This window comes from Caretta caretta, chromosome 4 (genome assembly GCF_965140235.1).
Source record: "Caretta caretta isolate rCarCar2 chromosome 4, rCarCar1.hap1, whole genome shotgun sequence".
NCBI classification, from domain to species: Eukaryota; Metazoa; Chordata; order Testudines; family Cheloniidae; genus Caretta; species Caretta caretta.
The window spans coordinates 108,197,393-108,223,595 of record NC_134209.1 but is presented as its reverse complement, the minus strand read 5'-3'; the positions used below and the strand labels follow the sequence as shown (position 1 = coordinate 108,223,595).

The following is a 26,203-nucleotide window of genomic DNA, read 5'->3' as shown; positions in this document are numbered from 1 at the left end:
ACCCGCTTGGTAGCTGGTAAGGGAACCCAGGCCTGCCCTTTTCTCCAGGGACCCTCAGCTCAGCAGTTTAGGTGATCCTCAATGCTCCTTCCTTGGATTACAGCCTACCACTCTGATCCTCTTCTCTCTCTGGGTGTACTAGTGCCAAGAATCCTCAGCCCTCTTCTCAGGGAGAGACTGCTGCCTGCCTTCCTGCAGCCCTTCCCCACAGCCCCAGTCTAAAGCCAGGAAGCTGGCTTTATAGGCCCCACCTGTTCCTGCACCAATAAGCTTCTCTAATTAGCTGCCTCCACCCAAAAGTTCTCCTGTTTGCAGCCTAATTAGCTGATTGGGCCCACCTGGCCCAATTCTGCTCTTCCAGGTCTAGTTGGGGATCTCACCCAATCATATATCCTCCTGCTCAAGACCCTAACCCAGGAATGGGCAGATATTTGACTACTCTAAATCACCAACCGCACATCTGGATTCTCAGGTAATTCCTTTCTTGTTTCAGGTCCCTGACCACAAGCTGCAGTCTGTCCCATTCCTCCATAGCACTTCAAGTTCCTCCCACTGGAATGCCAGGTCCTGTGCAGCCTCCTGCAAGACCTGCTCTGAAGTAAAGAGCTTCTCTCTCAGCTGTTGGACCATCTCCACCAAGACCTCCAGCACCTTGACACCCAGTGTCTGAGTCACCATTGTTTTGTGGTTCATCTCACTGTTAGACCCCTCAGGGAGGAAAGTAATTAATTAAAGGACTTTCTCCTCATTCCCCCCAGTTTCACCTCACATTTCTTTATCTGCCTCTTAGGTTTCTCCACCATTCTTATGGGCTCCTTACAGGCTTCTGGTTCTCCTTTTCCCTCATGCTTTGGTCCTTTTCCTGACTCACTTTTTTCCCCTGTGGGGGCAATGCCTGTTTATATGACCCTCTTCTCCACACCAAAAGCAGGTCCTCCTCTGACCCAATTGCTTATTGTGTGGGATTCTCTGGGCTCTTATCTCCATCCTTGCCTCCTGGTAAGGCTCTTTCCTTCCCTCTAGGGGGACTCCCTCTTCAAGTGCCTCCTGCTCCCACAGCACCTTTGGGGTTGGGCCTCTAAGTCCCAGAGCACCTTGCCTATTTCTGGCCCTTATGACTTCTCCCACTTCCTGCCTGTATGATCCTACACAAGTGCTCTTGTTGACCAGCCATCATCAGATAGTCCTGGAGGTATATCAAGGTTTCCCCCAGTCTTAACTAGTTTTCAGCCATCCTCATGTGATATGGGCCCACCCCTGTTCTGCTCTGTGGGAGTGGTATCCATCCTGGTAGGGGATAACTTTTCTCAGCCACAAAAGCCTGTACTGCAGACAGCTCCATCTTCATGCCCCTTATATCAGAAGTGACTGCCTTATGTACTCTTTCACAGTCCCCTTCCCTGAGGGTGACCAGCAGCCCATATTCACTTACTGCTAGTCTAGTGCCTCCTCCTAGAGACTCTGGAAATTAGCTCTCAAGGCCAACACATCCATGCATGTTTTGCATACCATTACTCAGTCTCTCCCTCTGGTCTGCAGCTCTGTTCTTGCTCCAGGACCCTCAGCATCTCCTTTGGGACTTAGCTATTCAGGTAAGTCACTCAGCATTCCCCCTTCTGGGGTACAATTCATCAACAGTCATAGGTAGCCTTCCTATTTGCTGCCCAGGGGCCACTCCCTCAGTAGCTGGTAGGGGGAATGTAGGTCTAACCTCTATTCCAGGTTCCAGTCCAGGGACCCTCAGCTCAGCAGTTCTGGGTGCTCTCTCTCTCTGCTCCTTCCCTGGACTGCTACCTACTCCCTAGTTCCCCTTCTCTCATTGGGTGTACCAGCTCCAAGAATCTACCTTCCTGCAGTCTTTCCCAGCAACCCACAAACATCTCTCCCTTTTCCCAGCAACTGCCTACCACCCAGTCTGTGGGCAGCTGACTGGCTTTATAGGTCTACCTTTTCCTGCAGAGGTGAACCTGTCTCTAATTAGCTGCCTCCAGCCAAAAGCTTCCCTCCTTGCACCCTAATTATCTGAGTAGGCCCACCTGGCCCAATTCTGCTCTTCCAGGGCTAGTGTGGGGATTCTCATCCCACCACACAGATGTTTGTTTAATCTAGTTAATCATTCTGTATTTAATATGTCATTGTGAAAAAAAATAAAGATCTTTTAAAAAATGACACCTAGGTTAGGGTTACTACCACACCATTTTATCTAAGTTGCAGGCCTAGAATATGGTTCAAGTTATTCTTGCAAATAAAAAAATCTATTGTGTTTTAATTCTAGAGCTTCAAAAGGCCATTTTTCACATAGTAGAAGTCACACATTTCTGTGAGCTCCCATAGAGGGCCATGCCTATGGCAATACTAAAATACAACATAGTGAAAGAGTGGTATTTTGTACATTAATGACTTTATGGCTCAACTTTAATGGTACTAATATTTTAATATAATAAAAGCTGAAGGGGAGCAACAATTTTTTAGCTTTTCTAGTTTGAAAAGACTAGATTAAGGAACAGATTCTGTTTTGAATTTTCTATATGGTATCTGCTGCACACCAGAAAAATAAACACTTGGACAACCGGTACAGATTACATCCTATATGTTCAGGAGACTCCAGCTAAACACAGACCAGCTGTAGACAAAAGCAGAGACAAAAGAATGAGAAAAACATTTATAATGCATACAAGATGATTACTTTGAGGTTAAGAAACAGCCTTACCAACACTCAGAAAATAAGGCCTGAGCTAATTTTAAAAAAACATATGGAGGTTTTTTCAACTATCAAGATGCCAATATCCCTCCTATTTAAAGTGTGAACTGTTGTAGACGGCAGGCTGCCAGCACCAAATTAGTCTTGCATTTTCATGGTGTCGAATACTGTAATATGTACAACTGGCAAAGAACCTCTTAGTTTCAGGCATAAAGTGCCAGCAGCAACATCACACTAGCACTTGAGTTTAATAAAGGCAGTAGGCAATATATCAGATTCAAGCATGCTTAAAACCTTATTTCACTTCCTTTTTTTTTTTTTTTTGCAACGTTGAAAAGTAAAGATGCAGTCACTAAACTGGAATTTAGATGACCTATTTTTCCATATGTATTATTAACATAATACCAACATCACACCCTTTGAGAGAAGAGGTTGTCTTTTTCCTACTTGCTCAAAATTGAAAAAATAAGGAAGTTTTTATGTATTTATAAGGAACTGTCTCCTATCACTTGGCACCATGTGTATATGGAGTTCTGATCAGCTTTTCCTCTCCATATTTTTGGGCGTTAAGGTCTCACGGGGTGAAGATTTTCTTTTGTTTTCTTAGTGAGTCATGACAGAGATTGCATCACTGAACCCTGCCAACATGTCCTGTAGATTGAATGTGTGCAAATATTAGAAATGGTTCATTTGTATACTACATAGCAGATAAATAAAATATATATGTGCTCAAATACCAACGTGATAGGCAAATTAGCATTGCTTAAATCAATCCATACTAGTTCAGGATTCTGTCTCTGTTTTAAGAGCATTTTCAGAAATTGTAATATTATTATTTGTATTTTGGTGGCACATAAGCGTCCCTGTTAAGGATGCACATATTATTTACCTCTCAGTTGCTCTACTCTCCAGTAGCAGGCACAGAGAGACTGTGATACTCACAAGTTATACACAATGTGACTGTGAGTAATCTTCTCTTGTCATTTTTTTTTAAACCTACTTATAAGTAGTATATCTTTTTAAAAACTCAAGTTTTTGGGTTTTTTCCTACTTGCCGGGTCTTTATTCACATTAAATATAACAATGAGCCTCAGAGCTCTCATGCAAAAAAGTCAGTCCTACCAGCAGAGGGAAACAACAGCTGGTCCTGAATGGGGGTGGGGTTGGGAGGAGGCGAAGGACACTTTCTCTTGCTCTTTCTTGCCGTGATAGAAGGAAGATTAGATCCTGACTTTCTGCTTCAGTGCAGGGAGAATCTGTAAAAGGCTACCTCTTGCTCTCCTCTTTAAAGAAAAGTGGAGGAGAAATCAGGCTGGGTGCGACCACCCCTTTTGCTTAATTGTATGAAGCACACAGCATGAACACTGATTGGGATGGGAGATATTGCCACATTGTTTGGGACAGTGGGCCCCTTCCTGCTTTTCCCTTTCACAACAGAAGAAGAAGAATCAGTCTAAGATTTCTTCATTTCTCTTCAGTTGGAAAAAAGAAAATAAGGCCATGGTAAACCATCTCCCTCCAGTTCTCTCCTGCAGAGGATATTAAAAGGAAGTGTATAGAGATAGGGTTGAATATATATGCAGAAGGAACCAATGTCTCAAAAGCGGGGGAAGATAGCTTATTTGAAGAGCTGCTCAAAGTGGAAGGAGAAAGTGGGATAAAATCCATCTTGATCCCAAATCCAGATGCTCTCCTTCTAATGAGAAGCAGGGAGGAGTGGAGCCCAGGGCCAGTTTTATCTCCTTAGCACAGGCAGCTGAGCTGATAAGGAAGCACATAGATGGTTGAGTGGCCACAGGTTGCTAGGAAATTCTCTGCGGGCTGTGAGAATCATTGTCTGGGTATTTCTGAGGCCATGTCTATATTATAAAATTATGCCAAGCTAAGTTACATCAGCATACAACTACCACAGTTATTATGTTGCATGTGCACACTTTGCTCCTTGTGTCAGCAATGCTCATACACAGCGCAGTGCATCGTGGGAAGATATTCCACTGTGCAACTCACCACCACCCAACACAGGGTGTTTTGGGAAGTTTTTGTAGTGCCTTTTGGGGCCAAAACAAGTTGCGCAGGGGTAACTGGGAGCACGTGGTCAATTTCCCATAATGCAGTGTTCTCCATCCCATAATTTAATCTGCACCCGATAATATTTTGTGATTTCTTTTCAAAATCCGCACAAACCCACGGGTCCCTCCACTCTATCTGCCATCTTTGACAGAAGCATGGATCTTGCACTACTGTCGTGACTGCTGCAAGCACAGGGAGCAGTATTTGCAGAGTCGCAAGAAGAGCTGTGGGGAACATGACAATTCCTTGGAGGCAAGATTGCTGTGGGACATAGAAAGAAACAATTCAAGGTTGCTGGAATTCATGGAACAACGTGAGATGCTAGAATGCCGATTCTGGTCCCAAGAAATAAGCACTGACTGGTGGGATCGCATTGTCATGCAGGTTTGGGATGACGAGCAATGGCTGCAGAACTTTTGGATGCACACGGCCACATTCCTGGATCTACAAAAAGAACAGGAATACCTGTTTCAGAGGAACAGCCGTGTTAGTCTGTATTCACAAAAAGAAAAGGAGTACTTGTGGCACCTTAGAGACTAACCAATTTATTTGAGCATAAGGTTTCGTGGGCTACAGCCTACTTCATCAGATGCATAGAATGGAACATATAGTAATATATATGGGTATATACATACAGATAAGTTGGAAGTTACCATATAAACTGTGAGAGGCTAATTCGTTAAGATGAGCTATTATCAGCAGGAGAAAAAAACTTTTGTAGTGATAATCAAAATGGCCCATTTAGACAGTTGACAAGAAGGTGGGAGGATACTTAACTTAAGGAAATAGATTCAATATGTGTAATGACCCAGCCACTCCCAGTCCCTATTCAAACCTAAGTTAATGGTATCTAGTTTGCATATTAATTCAAGCCCAGCAGTTTCTTGTTGGAGTCTGTTTTTGAAGCTTTTCTGTTGCAAAATTGCCACCCTTAAATCTTTTACTGAGTGGCCAGAGAGGTTGAAGTGTTCTCCTACCAGGAATCATAACATTCAAAAACTGATGTCAGATGTGCGTCCATTTATTCTTTTGTGTAGAGAATGTCCAGTTTTCCTGCACCCCAGAGCAATCTGCTCATAGATGTCCATGTTTCTGTGGCTGGATCAGAGCTGTGCCTACACAGACTCTTGTCCCCAGAAGCTCAGGAGATCCAATACCTTTTGTGAACTCCAGGCAGGAGCACATCTGAAGCGTGTAGCTAGCATGATCAGCTGGGCAGTTACACTCAACAGTGAAGACTGCTAGGTGTTCTCATCAAGCCAAACAACCAGAAAAAAGAATTACAAAAATTTGCACGGCTTTAAAGGGGAGGGGTGGCTTCCTGTCTACCTGACCCCTTGACAGTGGAGTTCACAACAGTGACCAGAGCAGTCAGTGGGACAGCTTATGGGACAGCTCCTGGAGGCCAGTAACATTTGACGTAAGTAACAGAGCATCTACCCTATCACTGTGTCGACTTAACTACATCAACCCTGACTCTATACTGCTCAGGGAGGTGGTGTTATTAAGTTGGCATAGCAGGGTATTTGTATCAGAGGGAGCCAAATTTAAGTGAAGACACATCCACCGCTAGGTCGATGTAACTTGCCATGCGTCAACCTAGCCATGTAGTGTAGACCAGGCTAAGACTTGCTACTTCTACCTCAATAACATTTCCAAGATCTGGCCTTTTCTTTTGTCCACATAGCCAAAACTCTCCTTCAGGCCCTTATTACTCTTCGTGACAACTGCAATCTCCCCCTATCTGGCTCCCTGCAGATCCACTCAAAACACAGCTGCTAAGATCACCCGCCTTTTTGAGTCCTTCCACTGCCTCCCCCTTCTCATCTGCATCAATTACAAACTCCTTGTTGGGCCTTTCAGGCTCTTCATAATTTGATCCCTTTCCTAATTAACTATCCCACTGCACTGCACCTCTCCCCCTCCAAGCTACCAGTGATCCCAGCCTCTATCTCACACTTGGGTCTACTTCTCTCACAGACACTTCTGGGCTGCTCTTTGTGCATTGAATGCCTTCCCCAAATTAATCTGCAGAGCCACTGTATTGTTCAAGTCCGTCCTCCAGACCAACTGCTGCTATGATGTCTATTGCCAACTGATAATGGCTAGGCAGTTGGCCGTTAGGAACTATTGATATCAATAAATATGCCCAATGTATTTAAAAAAAATCTTTTTATTTGAAACCTGCTAGTTGTTACACAGCTAAAAAATGGAACTACATGTTCATTCACTGTTATCTTCATCCTTTTTTTCTCGCCAATTGTTTGCTACAACCATTTGTGTCTTGTCTTTAGTGTAATCTCTGTGGGTATGTCTATGTTGCAATCAGGCGCTGTTACTGCAGCACATGTAGGCATACCCAAGCTAGCTTTGATAGAGATAGTTCACTAAAAATAGCAGTGAAGTCACGGCAGCATTGGGTCTGGTATGTACCCAGGCTTTTGGGTGAGCTTGTACTTGGGCAGGTGCCACAGCTTCACTGCAATTTTTAACAAACTAGCTTAGGTAAACCTACACCTGCTGCAATCACACCTCCCAATTATAGTTAAGGCTACGTTTTAGTCATGGGTACTTTTAGTAAAAGTCATGGACTGGTCACGGGCAGTACACAAAAATTCATGGCCTGTGACCTGTCCATGACTTGTTCTACATACCCCTTACTAAAACTTGGATGCTCTTGGGCATGGGGCAGCCCAGGGCACTGTGAGTGCACGGGAGGTTGGCAGTGGCCTACAACCCCCTCTGGTGCTAAGGGGGTGGGGAGAGGGGTGGGCTGGAGGGGCTGGCAGGCTCCTTACCCAGCTCCGCGCAGCTCCCAGAAGCGGCTGGCATATCCCTGCGGCCCCGAGGTGGAGGCATGGCCAGGGGGACTCCGTGTGCTGTCCCTGCCCTGAGTGCTTGTTCCATGGCTCCCATTGGCCAGGAACTGCGGCCAATGGGAGCTGCGGGGGCGGTGCCTCTGGGCAGAGGCAGTGTATGGAGCTGGACTTGCTGGCCACTTCCAGGGAGCCCCCTCCCCCGAGGTAAGCGCTGCCCGAAGCCTTCACCTCCTCCCGCTCTCCAACCCCCTGCCTCAGCCCTGATCCCCCTCTCACACTCAAACTCCTGCTGCTGCTGAGGGTGGGGGGTGCAGTGACCCAAGACTGCCCCTGCAGCAGCTGGTGTGGCTGGCCCGGGGGCTGCCCGAACTGCTCAGGCAGCCCACAGGCCAGGCACTGCAGAAGTCACAGAGGTCCCGAAAAGTCACAGAATCTGTGACTTCCGAGACCTCCATGACGGACTCACGGCCTTAATTATACTGTACACATACCCTATAAAGGACTGTCTTCATTGAGCCCAACACAACAGGGCCCTAATTGTGAGTGGGAACTCAGGGCGCTGCAAAAATACAGATAACACTAATGTTGTTCATCTCCCTTCTAATGCTTGGTTGAATATTTGTACAGCATTTTAAAAATGTGAATTACTGTTTAAGTTTGGGTTGCCACCTCTGAGGTACAAAAAACTGGGACACCCACAATGATCGAACCCATAAAACTGGACAGCTGGTAGTGTGCATTGAGCACCCTTACAGATTTTTGGGGATAGCTACCTCAAAAAAGGAACAGCTGGCAGTGTTTACTGAAAACCCTTATAGATTTCCTGAGACAGCTACCTCAGAAAAGGGACAGCTGGCAGTGTGTACTGAACACCCTTACAAAGAAAAGGAGTACTTGTGGCACCTTAGAGACTAACCAATTTATTTGAGCATGAGCTTTCGTGAGCTACAGCTCACTTCATCGGATGCAATTTTCATGCAGTTGATAGATTTCCACTCCATACAGCTAAATGCAGTGCCTTGCATAATGACAGGTTTCAGAGTAACAGCCGTGTTAGTCTGTATTCGCAAAAAGAAAAGGAGAAAAAAAAAGAAAAGGATCACCCCTTTTTTGAGGTAGCTGTCCTGGGAAATCTTTGTAAGGGTTCAGAGTAACAGCCGTGTTAGTCTGTATTCGCAAAAAGAAAAGGAGTACTTGTGGCACCTTAGAGACTAACCAATTTATTTGAGCATAAGCTTTCGTGAGCTACAGCTCACTTCATCGGATGCATACTGTGGAAAATACAGAAGATGTTTTTATACACACAAACCATGAAAAAATGGGTGTTTATCACTACAAAAGGCTTTCTCTCCCCCTACCCTACTCTCCTGCTGGTAATAGTTTATCTAAAGTAATCACTCTCTTTACAATGTGTATGATAATCAAGGTGGGCCATTTCCAGCACAAATCCAGGTTTCCTTCCCCCCCCCCCCAAACAAACCCACTCTCCTCTTGGTAATAGCTTATCTAAAGTGATCACTCTCCTTACAATGTGCATGATAATCCAGGTGGGCCATTTCCAGCACAAATCCTGTTGTTTATGCATACTGTAATGTGTTACCGTTCCCACCCCCCTCCTAAATAAGTGCTACAGAACAATCAGTGAGACACAGAACCACAGACTCTTATGATTCTAAAGCCCAAGTCTGGGACCCCCAGATCAGCGATCATGGTGTTTCCTTCTGCCTCATTCTGTTCATGTTGCAGAAGGGGCTTTTGAGTCAGGACACTTCCCTCCAGTCTCACTACAACCCGGAAAAGGCCAGACAACTGCAAAGCTCCACCACGCTGGGGTCTGGACTCTGTGCAGCTGGCAGGGGGAGACTAAAGGAATGACAGTGCGGTTCAGACAGTCAGAGCCTGGCTGGGAAGGGGCTGGGCTCGTCCATCCCGCGGCCAGTACTCCCACGTCCCCACATACAAAGGCTCCAGCCTGGATCCTGCCTGTCTGTGGCAGGTACCACCGCTTGCCCGGGTTCCCCCTGCGGTACGACTGAACCCCGTAGTTGCCAGGTGTCCAGTTTTCAACCAACACCCAGTGGAAAAAGGACCCTCCCCAGGCAGGTGAAAATGAGCCAGTGAGCCAGGGTGGCGGACAGCGAGCGACAGAGGGAGGGGGAAGGTGGAGTGAGGGGGCAAGGCTGGGGCAAAGGTGTTGGGTTTTCTTCAGTCTGAGTCAGGAAAGCTCATGCTCAAATAAATTGGTTAGTCTCTAAGGTGCCACAAGTCCTCCTTTTCTTCAGTCAGAAAGTTGGCGACCCTGTGGCTTCCTGTCCGCAGACGAGCGGGGCGCGGGTTCTGCCGCCAGCGCCAGGCTGGGGCCGGGGGTTTCCTGGCGGGCGGCGCTGCTGGGCCAGGCCCCGGGGGGCGGGGGAGAAGAGTAGCGCGGAGCCTCCTCCTGGGCTGTTCTTCCCCGGCCGGGCGGAGAGCGGCACTGTGTCCCCGCGGCGCGGCGCACGCTCCGCCTGAGCCGGGGCCCTCTCAGCCCCGCTCCTGCCGCCGCCGCCGCCGCCGAGCAGCCTCCTCTCCCCGGGGCACCTATTGGAAAACCCGGGAGGTGGGCGGGCGCACCGCGACGCGCCCGGAGCTGTGTGAGGTAAGGGCGGCCCCGGGGGGTCGCTGCAGGGAGCGCGGCGCGGGTTGGGTGAGGGGGCCGCGGCTGCCGGGGAGGAGCCTGCGGGTGGTTGTTCCTCTTGCTCCCAACAGGGGCGAGCTGCCTGGCTTCCGGGGCCGGCCGATCCGGGCTCTGCTGCAGAGCGAGGCCTTGTCCCACCCGCACTGGCCAGTGCGTCGCGGCCCTCGTCCCCTCCCACCGCTGCCGGCCGCCCCGCCTCATCCCCCGGCCATAGGGGCACTGGGAGCTGCCCTCGCCCCGTCCTATGTCCTCCGCCTTCCAACACAAGGCTGCCCCGGGGGTTCTCCTCTGGCCCCTGCACATCACCCCTGTGGACTCACCAGCCTGCTGGGAGATGAGCCGCCTGCAGCTGGGGGTATCGCCCAGGCAGCGCTTCCGGTGTGGTGGGAGATTTCCCATCTTTTCGAGCCAGTATGGGAAATGCTGAGCGGAGTGGTGGAAGCGTGGCGGGGCTGCGTTGGCAGGACTTTGCAGGCTAATTGACTCAGGGCTTGACTACACTGGGAAATTGACTGGACTAGCTCTCTCCGAGCACTGTCCTGGAAGTTTTAGGGCATTTCCAAAGCAGAGTGATTATTCTGGAATAAAAGAACTTGTAGCAGAGCAACTGCACCACCTACGCTTTTAGTTGAAGCTAGCACTGTAGTGGTGCAGAAGGACCCTATGCAGGATACAAGTTCTTGACTGTACACACAGGAAAGCTGCACAAAGAGTAGGACCCTCCTTAACTAGTTAGTAACTGCCTTGCTGCCACGCATGAATGATTTCCCATCAAAGGCTCTTTTGTCTTAATTCCGTAAGTTACTCTAGTTCAAAACTGTAACTGTATCCATGGGAGTTAAATTGATTTAGGGGCAGTGTGGACATATGCATCCCACTCTAATGTAATGAAATCAGTGCAAGAAGGCCATAATCTTTCATTGCAAAAATGGCCTTCCTGTTTACCTTTCTACGCTCACTTCCTTTGTGGTTAGGCAAACCAGAAATCAAATAACACTGGCAAGTGATAGGATTCCATTTGTGAACTTTCAAGCAAATCTAGATATTACAATAATGCTGGCAGTACTTTTGTGCCCTTCGAATCACTTTGATGTGTGGTCATGTGGTATATTACAAGTATGGAAGCCACTTGTAATACCAAAATTCCTGACAAGATTCACTCTCTTCTTGCTAATCTAGAAGTATGTGTAGATGCTGTTGTTCCTCCAAACTTACATACTCTAAGTTACCTCACACTATAACAGCAGCCATGTCAGGATAGTGCATTACAGCTCATCTCCAAACACTTAGTTTGGCTATAGCAAGATTCAGATCTACTCAAATTCACCCCAAAATATAGATTTTTGTAAAAGATTCTGCACACGTATAACCTGTGGAAATGTTTAATTAATTTGTTTTTAAATCTTACGAAGTATAAGAAATAGCTGTTTGCCGTGTTCTCAATTCAAAAAGTGAATGCGTGAGAACCTTAAAGCGAAACTAACAATGCACAGAATGATGCAATTTACTTTAAAATAAATTAGTATTTTTAGACATTTTTGTTTTTTAATAGTCTCGTGATTGTTTACAATGTGATTTTTATGTTTTGTCAATTTTAAACATAATTTTAATCTATACTTTAGACGTTGGTTATGGGAATAACCAGAGTGTAATCACGTGCTGTAACATGGCTGATGTTGGTAGAGATGTGATTTAAAATATTGGACAGGAATATTGCACTCTTGTTTTCAATACTCTTCATATTTTTCCCTTGACCCCTTCCTTTAAACAACTTTAAACTTGTTCTAACTAATGTAAACATCCTGAGTGCTAAGTTTTTAAACATTTACAGTTCCTCCTCTGTGATATATTTTTCAGCATGCTCATTAAGACTTGTGGTTGACTTGTGCCCCCATTTGCTGAAGTCAGGGGTGGCAACTCTGCTAAAAATAAAACAAAAACCTAAATACAAATCCTACTGGGAGTTAGCCTCCAGTTAAACAAAATAGCAGTTGCGAAGAAGTCAGTTGGTTCCTTCTGCATATATTTCATCTCACTGACATGTTAATTTCAAGAGGGCCATTTAAATAAAAGCATTATTTAACATGACAGTCTGAGGTTTTGTCTACACTACCGGCTGTAGCTGTGCTAGTGTAGTGTCATAGTGTAGATGTTTCCTACACAGATGGAAGGGGTTTTTCTGTCTCTGTAGGGAATACACCTCCCTGAATAGCAGTAGCTTGGTCAGTGGAAGCTTTCTTCCCTCAACTAGGGATGTAAATATTGTTTAAAAAATTAATCGGTTAAATGATTGAAATGATATCATTTAACTGATTAACCCATTAAAGGGAGAGGGGCTGGGGCTGCTGCTTGGGTTGGTTGGCTGGCTGGGGAGCTGCTCCTGCTGGCCCGGGGCTGGGGATTAACGGGTAAACTGGTAAAACTAATGCTTACCGGTTAAGCGTTTAGCTGTTTACTATTTTACATCCCTACCATCAGTTTACTCTTTTGCATCCTTAGCCACATCTACACTGGGGGTTAGGTTGGCATACCTACATCATTCAGGGATGTGAATTTTTTCCACACCTGAGAAACAAACTCAGCTAGGAGCAAAGAACTTCTTAAAAACACTTACAGTATTCTTTATGGTCTTTCCCCCTTCTTTCTATGTTCTTCCCTCACAGAATGTATTTATTTTCCCAGATTTTTTTTGTTTGCTGGCCTTGTCAACACTTTCATTTTTGATAAAACTTTCTCATCGTGGCAGTAGTAGTGGTGCATCATAACCAATGGGCGCAATAATGGAAGCAGTAATGTAGGCTGGCGGCCAGTCTACACTAGTGTTGCAACTGCATTGGTGGAAGATTTTAACAAAAATACAAATGTAGGCAAGGCTTTAGGGCCCATCAACACCACATTTTAAACTGTCAGGGACCCAATTACAACACAGTTCTGTTTTGTACTGTAGGTGGGATGTTAACTGTTACAAAATAGAACCATGTTGTAACTGAAACACTGGATAATGGTAATATATAAATAGGGTTTTGTGGCATTCGTAATTGTCTTGCAATTGGGCCTTATTTTCCTGGCCCTCTGCCCTTGGCTTCAGTTCACCTTAGTTTTCATGAGTTGATATATCCTCTATACCAAATCAAAATATATTTGATGAAAAAGGACCCGCTTGAAGGAACATCTGTGAATGGAATTAACCTGTTTAAAAATACAGTCCAAGAGGATTACTTTTATGTGGGAATTTAGTGCTAGTGAAAGCTGCTAAATAGTTAGCTCTGAGTCATGTCTACACTGGGGAAGTGTTTGAAAGAATTCTCTATGGTTGAAGTCCTACTATAGAGAAGTCTTCAGCACTATGTTAGTTAATTCTCCTGAAACTGCGGAAGTGCTGACGTAGACCAGGCCATAGGGCTTAACTACACATGGAAGTGTTATTCCTGATGGCTTATCTGCACTTGAAACGCTACACCACTGCTGTAACACTTCACTGTAGATGCTACCCACAGTGATGGGAGGGGTTCTCCTGTTGGTGTAGGTAATCCACTTCCACAAGAGGCCGTAGCTAGGTCAATGGAAGAATTCGTCCTTTGACCTACTGCTGTTTACATGGGGGCCGGGGTAGGTCAGTTGAACTGTGCCATTCAGGAATGTGGAATTTTCACACACCTGAGCTCTATAGCTGCGTCAGCCTAACTTTAGTGTAGGCCAGGCCTGAAAAACTCCATGGGCTTGTCTGTATTGAGTCTTGGGGTACATCTACATTACGGAGACTATAGATCAGCCTAACTATGTTGGTGTAGCTGTGTTGGCATAACCCTATAGTGTAGATGTGCCTACACTGACTGAAAAGGGTATTTCCTTCAGTGTATTAATACTAAGGTGACTAGATGTCGTGATAATAGTGGGACTGTCCCGATAGTTAGGTGTTTGTCCCACATCCCGACCTATGTATGGTCGGGATGCCGTTTGCCATGGGGCTGGACTGGTCACCCTAGCTGGCTGACTCCCTACCTGGCTCTGTGCAGCTCCCGGGAAGCTGTGGGGGCAGGGCCTGCGGACACGAGAAACACACAGAGCCCCATGGCTGCTCCTGAGCCTAGGAACTAGAGGGACCTGCTGTCCGCTTCTGCCACCTGGACCCCATCCCTGCCCCAGTCCTCAAGTGAGAAGGTGGGCAGAGAAGCTGGCTGGTGCAATGGGGCATGCATGGTATGGCCAGATGCACATTGGTCCACCTGGCCCTGTGCTGCCAGCATGCCCCTTCCTGTTGGGGGTGGGCCCATGCTGTGCCACACAGCTCCCCGACCCAGCGCCCCCTGGGCCCGCTATGCCCAGCTCCCCCCAAACCCTCCCACCACAAATGCACAGTGCCCTGCACATCACCACCCCTGCCCAGCGTCCAGCCCCCCACAGCCCCACCACAACTGCCCAGCAACCCATACAGAACCCCCCACTCCCTAGTTCCCCAATACATACAGATCTCCCCCTCCCCCACCACCAGTGCCCTTCCCCATAATCCCACCACCACAACAGTGCCCCACACAGACCCCCACTGCCCAGCGCCCTGACACACACAACTCCCCCAGTGCCCCCCCAACAGGCCTCCCAGTGCCTAGCACCCCAAAGCACACAAACCTCCCCCAAAGCCCAGCACCCTCCACCCCCTCACAGCCCAGCAGTCCCCCACAAACCTCCCAGACACTCACTCCCACATGCTCTGGCGACTCCCCTGGCTGCACTCACTGGCCCTGCTGAGAGGTGAGGTAACTGGCAGCTGGGCTGAGCCAGCAGCGCGACCCAGGCTGGAACTGGGATCATGCACCCCTGCCCCGTGGCTTCAGCCAGGGCTGGAGCCAGGGCCCTGTGCCCCTGCCCCTCGGGTTGTGGCAGGGGCTGCAGCAGGGACTGTATGCCCCCTCACAGCTTCCTAGGGCTGTGTGCCCCTCTCCCCCATTGCTCTGGTCGGGGCTGTGCACTTGTGACTGGCCCCTCCCCCTCCCCCATGTGTCCTCATATTTTACTCTTGCAATCTTGTCACCCTAATTAATACCACCTCCCTGAATGACAGTAGCTATATAGACAGAAGCATTCTTCTGTCGACATAGCTGTGTCTGCACTGGGGGTTAGATCAGCATAGCTGTGTCAGTCAAGGTTGTGTGTTTTTCACACCTCTGACTGACATAGCTTTGACAACCTAACTTCTAAGTTAGAGCAAGCCTTAGCATGCATCATGCTGGGGTGTGAATGTAAAATACACTAGTCTGCTGTGCACTTAAGGGCATGGCTACACTTGTGAGTTAGAACACATTAAAGCAGCCCAGTGTGCTCTAACTCACGACCCGTCCACACTGGCAAGGCACGTAGAGCTCTCTGACTCCGCGGCTAGAGCACTCCTGGTACTCCACCTCGGTGAGTGGAATAACGTTTGATGGACCACCTCTGGAGCGCTGCGGCACCAGTGTGGACACCCTGGTCTGTTAATGCGCTCTGATCGGCTTCCAGAAGTGTCCCACAATGCCTGTTCTAGCCTCTCTGATCATCAGTTTGAACTCTACTGCCCTGCCCTCAGGTGACCAACCGTCAGATCCGCCATTTAAATTCTCTGGGAATTTTGAAAAATCCCTTCCTGTTTGCTCAGCCAGGCATGGAGTGCTCTCAGCAAATCTTTCCAGGTGACCATGCCTCCACACGCCAGGCGAGCCCCAGTATGGAGCAATGGCGAGGTGCTGGACCTCATCAGTGTTTGGGGGGAGGAAGCTGTCCAGTCCCAGCTGCACTCCAGCTGTAGGAATTACGATACCTTCGGGCAGATATCAAGGGACATGATGGAAAGAGGCCATGACTGGGACGCACTGCAGTGCAGGGTTAAAGTGAAGGAGCTGTGGAATGCCTACCGCAAAGCCTGCGAGGCAAACAGCCACTCCGGTGTTGCCCTCGCAACCTGCTGTTTCTACAAAGAGCTGGATGTAATACTTGCGGGCAACCCCACCTCTACTCAGAGTACCACCATGGACATTGCAAAGCCCAGTTCAACAAGGCAGGAGGAGGAGGAGCAAAGCGGGAGCGAGGGTGCTAAGGCGGAGGAAGATATCCTGGAATCCCTAGATGCATACAGCCAAGAGCTTTTCTCAAGCCAGGAGGAAGGTAGCCTGTCGCGGCGGCCAGTGCTTGGGGAAGGATAAACACCAGAGGAGGTGCCCGGTAAGTGGCTTTTATTTTGGAAAGGAAATTGTTCATTGCGGGCTCTTGGGGCGAGGAGGGTTAGGGCTGCATGCATGCCTAGATGCGGAATAGGGTGTTGATGTGCTCTCTCACATTGTGGTAGTCGGCCTCAGTGATCTCTTCAAAGGTCTCATCCAGAACTTGGGCAATGCGCTTGCTCAGGTTTCTCAGGAGAGCCACAGTGGTCCTTGTCCCAGTCAGGCTAACGTGTCCGTGCCACTGTGCCAGGAGGGGTAGAGGGACCATTGCTGCACATAGGCAAGCTGCATATGGGCCAGGGCGGAAGCTGCATTGTAATAGAAGACCCTCCCTTTTTTTGGCTTTGAAAACATTCTTTATTATTGCATAAAGTAAAAGATACCTTAGCCAAGGAAAGCAACAGGCACTGCAAGTCAGCGTAGCAACACAGATTCCTACTAACAGTGGAACCACTGCACTTCACTCCTGTGCAGGGAACCAGACGTTACTGCTGGCTTCCAGCCTCAGATTGCTCGCTCAAGGCATCCCTAATCGTTGTAGCCCCACGCTGGGCTCCTCTAATAGCTCTCTCTCTGGCTGTTCAAATTTAGCCTCCAGGTGTTGAACCTCCAAGGTCCATGTCTGAGTGAATCTTTCACGCTTCCCTTCACAAATGTTATGGAGGGTACAGCATGCAGATATAACCTTGGGGATGCTGTCATCGGCCAGGTCCAGCTTCCCATACAGAGAACGTTAGCGGCCCTTTAAACGGCCAAAAGCACACTCCACAGTCATTCTGCACCGGCTCAGCCTGTTGTTGAACCAATCCTTGCTGCTGTCAAGGCTCCCTGTGTAGGGTTTCATGAGCCACAGCATTAAAGGATAAGCGGGGTCTCCAAGAATCACAATGGGCATTTCGACTTCCCCTACAGTAATCTTCTGGTCTGGGAAAAAAGTCACAGCTTGCAGCTTCCTGAACAGGCCAGTGTTTCGAAAGATGCATGTGTCATGCACCTTTCCGGGCCAGCCTGTGTTAATGTCAATGAAACGCCCACGGTGATCCACAAGCTCCTGGAGAACCATAGAGAAATACCCCTTCCGATTAATGTACTCAGAGGCTAGGTGGGCTGGTGCCAGAATTGGAATATGTGTGCCATCTGTTGCCCCTCCGCAGTTAGGAAAACTCATTTGTGCAAAGCCAGCCACAATGTCATGAACATTACCCAGAGTCACGGTTCTTCTGGGCAGGATAGGATTAATGGCCCTGCAAACTTGCATCAACACGATTCCAACGGTCGACTTCCCTACTCCAAACTGGTTAACAACCGATCGGTAGCTGTCTGGAGTTGCCAGCTTCCAGATTGCAATAGCCACCCGCTTCTCCACTGTCAGGGCAGCTCTCAATCTCGTGTCCTTGCGCCACAGTGTGGGGGCGAGCTCCTCACACAGTCTCATGAAAGTGGCTTTTCTCATCCAAAAGTTCTGCAGCCACTGCTCATCATCGCAGACTTGCATGACCATGTGATCCCACCACTCAGTGCTTGTTTGCAAAGCCCAAAAGCGGCGTTCCACAGTGGTGAGCATGTCTGTGAATGCCACAAGCAATCTTGTGTCGTATGCATTACCTTAGTGGATATCGTCAGAGTCCTCACTGTCAGTTTGGATCTTGAGGAGTAACTCGACTGCCAAATGTGACGTGCTGGCGAGACTTGTCAGCATATTTCTCAGCAGTTCGGGCTCCATTCCCACAGACCAACAGGGAAGACAGAGTGCACAGCACAGAAAACCTTGAAAGATGGTGCCAAATGTGCACGGAAGCAGAGGGGTTGCTGGGATGCGAACCGATGCATTACTGGGCTTTGGGACAGGACCCAGAATGCCCGCACCCTCTGCCCCCTTCCCACAAGCCACAGCGCCAGAATGGGAAGAAGTGCTCTGTGGGATAGCTGCCCATAATGCACCGCTCCCAATGCCGCTGCAAGTGCTGCAAATGTGGCCACGCCAGTGTGCTTGCAGCTGTCATTGTGGACAGACTGCAGCGCTTTCCTTACTGTACTCTCCGAAGGCTGGTTTAACTCAAAGCACTCTACATCTGCAAGTGTAGCCATGCACTAAGTCACCATGTGGACCCTGCTACAGTGCACTAAAAGTTCCATGTAGATAAGCCCTATCTGTGGACAGTCCTATTCCAGAATAAGAGTGCCTTGTTCCTGTTAATTTAACCCGCTTTCAAAATGCATTAATTTAAATAGGAACCAAGGCACTCTTTTTCTGGAATAAGAGTGTCAACACATGCAGTTATTCTGGAATAGTTGTTGCTGAATAACTGTATGTGTAGACAAGCCCTTACTTGCTTGTTTAGCACTTACCCTATTAGAAAGTTTTGACAAAACAAATTGTAAAACATGGTTGACTGAGCTGGCTGGACCAGGATGTTAAGGTCTTTTAAAAATTGGCAAAATTCTGAATTCAAATGTCTAGTCTTCAGTGATTTTACTTTATTTTCTACCACAGTGAAGCATCTGTGACAGTTTGTTTCACAAACATATATTTGGGTTAGAAAGTGGGATCATCAAATTTAAGTGCTAAAAGAAAAAAACTCGGGATTTTGTCCATCAGCCATACTCCAACCTCTTCATCCTGTTCTGGACACAACCTATGATTTTTATATTTGGGATGAATCTTGTTGGCTAAAATAGTAGAAATATTTCAGAAATCTTCCAGATGCTACTTTGAAACTACGTTTTCAATAAGATTGGGATGGTAATGTCAGGAGCTTGTAATCTGTCAAGTCGTTCATCACTTTTGTAAATTATTTCCTCTTCGTTAAGGACAGTGTTCTGTAAAATATGCTCTGTGTTTTGATCAAAGTTCTCCTTATGCTTAAAAAAAATTCCAACATACTTTGGTGCAGATGTGTAGACAATCTTCTTAAGAGTTCCATGAAGTGTCTTTAGGAAATTGGGGCGTCAGTCCTCCTTTTTGAACCAACCAACCATAACAGTGGTTGTGGAAGAATGTTTAAACTTCCACAATGTGCTTTAGTCCATAGTTGTGGTCCACTAATTTAACAAGATTGAAAACGCCATATAGCACCAGTGTAAACATGATTTAACACCTTTAGCTCAGTCTAGGAGGTCCAATTTTAGCATTAGGCCAAAATGTCTCTATTAGTGTTAAATGGGGTTTTCAGTGAGTTAAGTTAGCTATATTGAGCTAATTTAACTCAATTGAAAACCTCACTTAACACTAATGTAGACATATTAGGGCTGTTGAGCTAACTTGCCTGAAAAAAGCACTATTTTCCTCATCTAGACAAAGCCTAAAAAAGCTTGATCGCTCTGGCTGCAAGGGATGTATTCTGATTTCTGTGTGCCACAGTTTCCCTGTGTGCTTAACTCCCCACATCGTGAGCTGAATCTTTTCCTGACTGTCTCAGGTGTAGTGGAGAATTCTTTCATGACAGCATAAGAACTACTATGAGGACATAAGAACCAAATGAAAAAATGTATTTCTAGTTTGAACTCTATTCTGTTTTTCCAGTTATGGTTGGTGAGTTATGGCTATGTCTGATGCAATTCAGTTTTTTCTAAATTAGTAACTAGAGAACTTTGATTTCGACTAAGGATATCTTTGTCCTTTAGAAAAGTGAGTTAAATCTGACTGAGCTCATTGCACATGTGCCAGGGTAATTGTCATTAAATGTTAGAATATGTGGCTGTAAAATAAATTATATTATCCGGACTTTAAATTTGCTCCATGTTATTAGGTTGTTTAAAAATTATGTACGATATTTTATTTCGTATTTTGATGATTTCTTTTTATAAAGAAAGTGCACCCGCACCAACTGATGCCTGATTCGTACGTTCAACAATATGGTTTCCTGACAACAAGAAAGCAGCATACCAGATATCTACAAACTCTTTGATGAATGTAAACATTGGTGCTGGTTTCTGCAAGATGTGAAGGGACTCACTGCTAGGTAACCTAATACGATGCATCCGATGAAGTGAGCTGTAGCTCACGAAAGCTTATGCTCAAATAAATTTGTTAGTCTCTAAGGTGCCATAAGTACTCCTTTTCTTTTTGCTAATATGGTATAGTCAACAAAGCTCAAAAGGTAAGTTCCTTTAGAATTATTATTTTACTTTGAAGGACATAAATCCACACCGTGTAGAGGTCAAGGAGTTTATTACGTACAGCGCTGACGGAGTGTCACCTTGCTTATTAGGCTCAGAGACACTGTCAATCAATTGATTACAATGGAATATATGGATTTCCCATGGATGGGGAAAGTGACTGGATAGGCAGTCCCACACCCCCGGATAGGTTTAGCTGCAAGACATGATAGCATAGTAGCCAATGGTCAAAATGTTACATAATGTCTCCGCCCATGGTCTCAAGTTGACAAATTAACATTTAGCATTTAATTAGTACTTTAATAAATGTATTAGTATAAAATATATGTTGAATTCTGATTTGGGGTCCATAGGAATGAAGTAGCTCCTTTGATTGTCCAACAGATACATATCTAGGGGTAAAAGCAAAGAAACAGTGAAAGTATATGGCAATAAAGATTGTCTTTCAAGTTGCTTATTTATGTTTTAAGGTAGGCATTGGTCCCTGGGAAAGGGAGGTGGGAGGAGGTCATATATTATACTGGCATGCTTGAACCTTTCATAAACTCAAGGTTGGTTGTGTGGGAAGAACATCTCCCTACAGAAGAAACTAACACAACAGAAACAGGGCTTCTTTGATCTATTTGCAACTTTGAATAAGACGCAATTATTGCCCCCAACATCTGGCGTTTTGCTGACCAGGCATATCTTAGCAAAAGCAAGGTTATCTTTGGTTATTCTGCTTTCTCTTAGCTAATCCCTATTTGCTAGGCCTCTGACCTCTTGACCAAACTCTGGACTTTTTTTCAGTCTGTAGAGACTCTATAGTCTTTCACAACAACAAAAAAAAAGGAACACTGAAATGTTTTGAGTATATGCGGTTTGAAAAATAGAATGTCAAATAGAAATATTGATTCTTTTAAATCTAGTTACTTAAATATCCTCTCTCAAATTTCTCTGAGCAATTTAAAATTAACATAGCAGTCAGATCACCCAAGATTGTATGATAAAAGCTAGGCCGTTTTAAGGTTTATACATGAGCTGGAGGCCTCCACGATAAAAACATGTAAGTGTTTTTTCCCCACTTGTCTTAAGGTCTGTCTTTTTGTTTTTTTCTTGGACTGTTCTGTGCCCCACAGTATTTGTTTGCTCAATACCTACCAATTGTTTAGATGCAAATTCCCACCGCCAATTATTCTTGGGGGGGTTGGGTTTTCTTTGACCAATCACGCTTGTTTTGGGTGGGTTTATTGACAACTGTTGGTCCACTTTTTTGTATGAAACATAAAACCAAATTTGGGACCACTTCTAGTCATTAATCTCATGCAAAGCTCAAAAACTTACCTGACATGACTAAGTACTAAGACAACTAATGGCTTTGAAAAATTACCTCTACTTGCATTCCCCCCTTGATGCAGTGCCCCCTGTGAATTAAAGATTGCAACTTTCTAATTGCACAAAACTGAACACCCTTGCCCTGCCCCTTTTCTGAGGCTCCACCCCACTCACTCCGTCCCCACTCCCTCCCTTGCTCACTCTCCCTCACCCTCACTCATTCGCTCGTTTTCACTGGGTTGAGAAGGCTCTAACCGTCAGTAGCCAGAACTTTTATTGATTTGGGGGACAATTGGAACATTGAAAGAGGAGAAAAAGGAGACACATTGAGCCACTGTCCTCTGTTAATGCTATCAATTAACATTGGCAGCATAACAACACACTTGCTCATCCTCCCAGTGGAGTGTAATATGCTGACACCTGAATGGCAAATGAGAAATAATTGCTTTCGGTCCTGGGAGCTGTGGTTAGAATACTCAGCCATCAGGGCATAGCCAACGGGAGAGGCAAGAGAAGGCTTCATTCTTTCCTTCCTTCCTCTTTCCTAATGTCCTGTTGTGACAGTCTGTACCCCTATATTTATTCTTTTACAGGATTATAATAAGTTTTGTACAAAGTATGCCTTGTGAGGTGTCATTTGAAAACTCATAATCTGGTGAATATTATTGTCTTGTTAAAATATGTGTGGCAACACTGTGTGTAATGTTGTCAGATTTTATTGCATGATGTTACTGAAGTATGTTGTAATTTTGGGGTGTGCCCACAGACCAATTCATCAGAGACAGAAAGGCTAGCCAACACCCCAGCCAGGTTTCAGGGAGATCAACTGGTTAAATGGCCATTCTTTAGCAGGAGAAAGGGTGTGAGTGAGAAAATCTACATCTTGAACAAAGGAACAATTTAAAGTTCCCTCCAAATAGATTTTCTGTCACTCATGGCTCAGCTGGAAACAGGTTTTGTGAAACAGCTGGAGATGCTTCTAGCACAAAAGATTGGATTATAGGAGAGGACAATGCCTTGGGCACACCTCCCTTTCTTTCTGTTCATGGTGTCAACAACTCCTGAAGTACGGGAGAGGGGGAGTCCTGTCTGAAGAGGCGTTCAGCCAGTAAAAGATTGCAAAAAAGCACGTGGTGAGAAAAACCTTTGCTTTTAATTCACTTAGCTTGCTAAATTAGGCCTGTCTACATTGCAACTTTACAGTGCTGCAACTTTCTCACTTAGGGGTGTGAACCCTCCTCACACCCAGAGCGCTGCAAGTTTCAGCACTGTCAAGTAGGCAGTGCACCCAGCGCTGGGGGCTACTTCCTTCGTGGAGGTGGGTTTGTTTTTTTCTATCATGCTGGGAGAGCTCTCTCCTAGCGCTGGTGCCACAAGTACACAGCAACATTACAGTGCTGCCGCAGCAACCCTTTAACATTGCTAGTGAAGACATACCCTTAGATGGTAGCTGTGTTTTACCTTTTATTTCCTTTGTAACCTCATTACTTTTAGGCCTGGTGTACACTGGCAAGTTTTTTTTGCTGAAAGTCAGCTTTTGGTGATGAAACAGCAGGGGTGTCCACACTGACAAGCCACTTTTTGCACCAAAACTCCTCAGTTGCAGCGCTGTAATAAAACCACTGCAACAAAACTGATAAGGCTTTTTGCGCTGAGGCTGCCCGTGTGAATGCCTTGATTGCTTTTATCGCTGTAATTGGTCTCATCCAGAAGTGTCCCACAATGCCTGGAGCGACCACTCTGCTCGTTGTTTTGAACTCAGCAACTCTGCAGGCATGCACCCCTCCCCTTTCAAAGCTCTGTTCTGACAGCTGGCATGTTGTGCTGCTCTGCTCCGCTCCGGGACACAAAGCAAATTGTTAATGTGGAATGCCCCTGCTGTCATCCACAATATGAACAGAGGCAGGCAGGCAGGGGTGGATATGTGTGTATGACAGCGAGAGAGACTCTGTGCTGTGCAGAGCCAGAGAGGAAGGCGGGAGATGAGGTCGGGGTCTCCGCCTTCCTCGTCTCAGGACTGGTTCTCCTGAGGACCTCGTCTCGGGAATTCCTGCGGCTATCTGAATTCACGAGACAGCATGCCGACACATTCTCCCCCAACACACACTGTCTGTTTCCCCCCTCCCCCTCCATAAACAGTCTCCCTGTCTCACACACTCCCCTCCACACTTCAGTTGAAAAGCAACTGGCAATAGGATTGAGAAATCTGCATCATGTGATGCTGTACCCGCCCCATGAGGCATTGCAAACCCTTCCCAAAGCACCCTGTGGCCAGTTGCATAGTGGGATAGCTACAACAGTTCACTTCTCTCTTTGTCGTTGCAAGAGCTGCTAGTGTGAGTGTGTCCCAGCGATACAAGGAGCTAGTGTGGACACACAACAGCGCTTTTAATTAAAGTTCTTTAATAAAAGTGCTAAAACTTTTGGCGCAAAACTTGTAAGTGTAGACATACCCTTAGTCACTTAAAATCTTTCTTTGTGTAGTTAATAAACTTATTTTATTGTTTTATGTAACCAGTGTGTTTGGATTAAAGTGTGTGGGAAACTACCAGGCTTGTGCGGGTAATTTCCATTGATGAAATGATGGACTTTATATGAGCTTGCATTGTCTAGTAGGGTGCTGGGCAGTACAAGATGCCTATTTCTGGGGGAAAGTCTGGGTTGGAGAGTTTGCTGGTGTTCTCCTGTGGTGTAATTCATGAGCGGCTGGTTATAGCACTCATTCTGTTACATGCTAGAGACTGTGTGTGAGTAGACCAGGAGTGGTTGTTCCCAGAGTGGAGCACTGTAAGAAGCACCCCAGGTTGGAGAACTGAGAGGACACAGCAGTTCAATGGTCCAGATTGTACCCTGGGGAATGTCACACCTGCTTCCTCAAAGTCTGCTCCAGTGAGGCAGAAAGGTCACCAGTCATCCACCCCTCTCTTCCAGTCTGGGGAAAAGAAAGGTACTTTGGGGATTGGAAGGGAGAAGAGACCAACAGAACCCTTGGCATGGTGAGAAGAATGGGGGGCCCTGATTGGGGTGAGAGGGGAAGGGAAAGGAACAGAGCTGCTGGGATAGTGGGGAGAATGGGGCACCCTGCTGGGGCATGGGGCTGCACATACAATCCCTGTCAGGAGATTGGGGAGCGTTGCTAGGAGTCTCTGACATAGAGATGGATTGGAGCACAGAGTGCTTGTAGGGTGAAATGGAGGACTGCAAGGAGCTCCTGGTGTGTGCAATAAGCTTGGCCTACAGAACCTAAAAAGCATGCATCCCCCTTGTTTTTTAAAGAATACATCACTTGCAAAATTAAATTGGTTAAATTAAATAATTTTTAGGCAGCGTCTGATGTTCTGGGGAGCAAGTGGTGGAGCTGTCTCGGTAGCAATGCTTCCTAAATATTTTGTGGTATTTCTTTTAAATTTTCAAAATCAGTATCATTTAAAAAAAAAAAAGCTGTAAAGTAACTTAATATACGGTGTGAAGAGAAAAGAAGAGTAGTAGTCCTTTTTCATTGTTATTCTTTTATATAGGGCATATCAGTATGGATTTAACAGTTTTAACCTCAGTTTTATATACTAATTTAACAAAGAAATAGCAGTAATTGAGATGAGAGGGAAAGAGAATGAGCTAACTTTTCTTATATTAGCACAATCAACATACAAAAAATGTATTTGTATACAGATAATTTAGATCTGTGACAACGGTGGTTTGGATCAAAGCAGAACCTGAAATATTCAATGGAGGGTATCCAAGTCTGTTTGTATACCCCCCAATTAAAAAAGGTGTAATAAATAGTGGGAGTGGCAAAAATTTTCTTCCATCTCCTTTATTTGCTTTTGCCATTACTGTCATTATTACTAGAGACCTGAATCATAGCATTACCAAAGCTCCAAACAAGAGACAGCACGTTGTTATGCTGTTCCTGGAGAAGGCCAGGAAGCAGATTTCAGAGTAACAGCCGTGTTAGTCTGTATTCGCAAAAAGAAAAGGAGTACTTGTGGCACCTTAGAGACTAACCAATTTATTTGAGCATAAGCTTTCGTGAGCTACAGCTCACTTCATCGGATGCATATTGTGGAAAGTGTAGAAGATCTTTTTATACATACAAAGCATGAAAAAATACCTCCCCCCGCCCCACTCTCCTGCTGGTAATAGATAAGCAGGAGAGTGGGGTGGGGGGAGGTATTTTTTCATGCTTTGTGTGTATAAAAAGATCTTCTACACTTTCCAAAGTATGCATCCGATGAAGTGATAAGCTATTACCAGAAGGAGAGTGGGGTGGGGGGAGGTATTTTTTCATGCTTTGTGTGTATAAAAAGATCTTCTA

The 26,203-nt window shown here is 46.1% G+C and overlaps 1 protein-coding gene and 1 long non-coding RNA gene across 10 annotated transcripts in view; one reads left to right on the top strand and one right to left on the bottom strand.

The window, feature by feature from the left end:
- The window catches only part of N4BP2 (NEDD4 binding protein 2), a 116,192-nt gene that overhangs the window by 24,392 nt on the left and 65,597 nt on the right, over positions 1 to 26,203 (top strand). For 2 of the 9 annotated variants that reach the window (XM_075127968.1, XM_048848522.2), the window contains exon 1: positions 10,029 to 10,225. The exons of 1 other annotated variant lie outside the window; for it this stretch is intronic. The gene's annotated coding sequence lies outside the window, so the exon portion shown is untranslated. Of the gene's footprint in view, positions 1 to 10,028; positions 10,226 to 15,685; positions 16,457 to 20,264; positions 20,418 to 20,492; positions 20,556 to 26,203 lie in introns of those variants that run through there. 6 more of the 9 variants (XM_048848523.2, XM_048848524.2, XM_075127966.1 and 3 more) reach the window with 6 other exon arrangements.
- Positions 2,648 to 10,898, bottom strand: LOC142071929 (uncharacterized). The gene is made up of 2 exons (XR_012668184.1): positions 10,585 to 10,898; positions 2,648 to 5,215 (listed from the first exon to the last, which is right to left on the bottom strand). It is a non-coding gene; the product is annotated as an uncharacterized LOC142071929 (long non-coding RNA).